Here is a 2759-nt window from a genome sequence, read left to right as displayed (position 1 = left end):
CTTCCCGCAATAGGTCACGTGGCCACGTGACGTAGTGACGCACGAGGTCATGTGACCGCGTGACGTAATGACGCACGAGGTCATGTGACCGCGTGACGTAATGACGCACGCAAAGACAGCTAAGACCACGAAAATAAATAGGATATTTAATTGGGATTTGAAAGGTTATTTAATTAGAAAGGATATTTAAGTAAAAAGATATTTAGATATAAATATATTTAATTAGAAAGAATATTCAATGGGGTTTTGAGAGGATATTTAAATGAGGATATTTAATGGGGTTTTGTCACCCAGGTTACACTGGACTCACACTATTGTGGTAGATCCACTATGGACTGGACTCTCACTATTATGTTAGATCCACTATGGACTGGACTCTCACTATTATGTTAGATCCACTATGAACTGAACTCTCACACTATTATGTTAGATCCACTATGGACTGGACTCTCACTATTATGTTAGATCCAGTATGGACTGGACTCTCACTATTATGTTAGATCCACTATGGACTGGACTCTCACTATTATGTTAGATCCACTATGGACTGGACTCTCACTATTATGTTAGACCCACTATGGACTGGCCTTTCACTATTATGTTAGATCCACTATGGACTGGACTCTCACTATTATGTTAGATCCACTATGGACTGGACTCCCACTATTATGTTAGATCTACTATGGACTGGACTCTCACACTATTATGTTAGATCCACTATGGACTGGACTCTCACTATAATGTTAGATCTACTATGGACTGGACTCTCACACTATTATGTTAGATCCACTATGGACTGGACTCTCACTATAATGTTAGATCCACTATGAACTGAACTCTCACACTATTATGTTAGATCCACTATGGACTGGACTCTCACTATTATGTTAGATCCACTATGGACTGGACTCTCACTATTATGTTAGATCCACTATGGACTGGACTCTCACTATTATGTTAGATCCACTATGGACTGGACTCTCACTATTATGTTAGATCCACTATGGATTGGACTCTCACTATTATGTTAGATCCACTATGGACTGGACTCTCACTATTATGTTAGATCCACTATGGACTGGACTCTCACTATTATGTTAGATCCACTATGGACTGGACTCTCACTATTATGTTAGATCCACTATGGACTGGACTCTCACTATTATGTTAGATCCACTATGGACTGGACTCCCACTATTATGTTAGATCTACTATGGACTGGACTCTCACACTATTATGTTAGATCCACTATGGACTGGACTCTCACTATAATGTTAGATCCACTATGGACTGGACTCTCACTATTATGTTAGATCCACTATGGACTGGACTCTCACTATAATGTTAGATCCACTATGAACTGAACTCTCACACTATTATGTTAGATCCACTATGGACTGGACTCTCACTATTATGTTAGATCCACTATGGACTGGACTCTCACTATTATGTTAGATCCACTATGGACTGGACTCTCACTATTATGTTAGATCCACTATGGACTGGACTCTCACTATAATGTTAGATCCACTATGAACTGAACTCTCACACTATTATGTTAGATCCACTATGGACTGGACTCTCACTATTATGTTAGATCCACTATGGACTGGACTCTCACTATTATGTTAGATCCACTATGGACTGGACTCTCACTATTATGTTAGATCCACTATGGACTGGACTCTCACTATTATGTTAGATCCACTATGGACTGGACTCTCACTATTATGTTAGATCCACTATGGACTGGACTCTCACACTATTATGTTAGATCCACTATGGACTAGAGTGTCACTCTTATGTTAGATCCACTATGGACTGGACTCTCACTATCATGTTAGAGCCACTATGGACTGGACTCTCACTATTATGTTAGATCCACTATGGACTGGACTCTCACACTATTTTGTTAGATCCACTGTGGACTGGACCCTTACTATTATGTTAGATCCACTATGGACTGGACTCTCACACTATTATGTTAGATCCACTGTGGACTGGACTCTCACTATTATGTTAGATCCACTATGGACTGGACTCTCACACTATTATGTTAGATCCACTATGGACTGGACTCTCACACTATTATGTTGGATCCACTATGGACTGGACTCTCACTATTATGTTAGATCCACTATGGACTGGACTCTCACTATTATGTTAGATCCACTCTGGACTGGACTCTCACTATTATGTTAGATCCACTATGGACTGGACTCTCACACTATTATGTTAGATCCACTATGGACTGGTTGCCCGGGGTCTCCTCTAAGGTTTCTCATTGTCCCGTCGGGCTGAGTTTTTCCTTGCCCATGTTGGATCTGATTATGTCTTTGTGGTTTGTGCAGCCCTTTGAGACACTTGTGATTTAGGGCTACAAAAGTAAACATTGATTGATTGATTGATTGTGAGGCACATGCACTAACCCCTGTACCACCGTGCTGCCCCAGTAGGAGTAAAAATGTACACAAAAAAAATGACACCAAAGACACCGAAACTCAGCTTTATTCCAGACTCGATCGGGAACAAAACGTTTTAATTTTCCATTCAGAGTAAAGCGGGAATTGATGCAAAATGACGGCGACTTGGTAGCAGAAATAGTGAGGTGCTGGGTCTGACCGTCACGCACGCTAACATGTCAGTGCTCGGGAAAGATTGCCGTCGTCTTTATTTTAGGAACCTCCGAATGTCTGAAGTGTTAGCGTGTGCTGGTCACTTCCTGTCCTGGTACTACAAGTGTGCTCTCATCTACAGGA

At 41.0% G+C, this 2759-nt stretch overlaps 1 protein-coding gene across 1 annotated transcript in view; it reads right to left on the bottom strand.

Moving 5' to 3' along the window:
- Positions 1 to 2490: 2490 nt before the first annotated feature.
- LOC133555278 (keratin, type II cytoskeletal 8-like) overlaps positions 2491 to 2759 on the bottom strand; it is a 7234-nt gene continuing 6965 nt past the window's right edge. Inside the window, exon 9 of the mRNA XM_061904911.1 lies at positions 2491 to 2759. This exon is cut by the window's right edge and continues 472 nt beyond it. The gene's annotated coding sequence lies outside the window, so the exon portion shown is untranslated.

This window comes from Nerophis ophidion, linkage group LG06 (genome assembly GCF_033978795.1).
Source record: "Nerophis ophidion isolate RoL-2023_Sa linkage group LG06, RoL_Noph_v1.0, whole genome shotgun sequence".
Taxonomy (NCBI): domain Eukaryota; kingdom Metazoa; phylum Chordata; class Actinopteri; order Syngnathiformes; family Syngnathidae; genus Nerophis; species Nerophis ophidion.
Note: the sequence above shows the minus strand (reverse complement) of the source record. Positions and strands in the feature narration are given on the sequence as shown.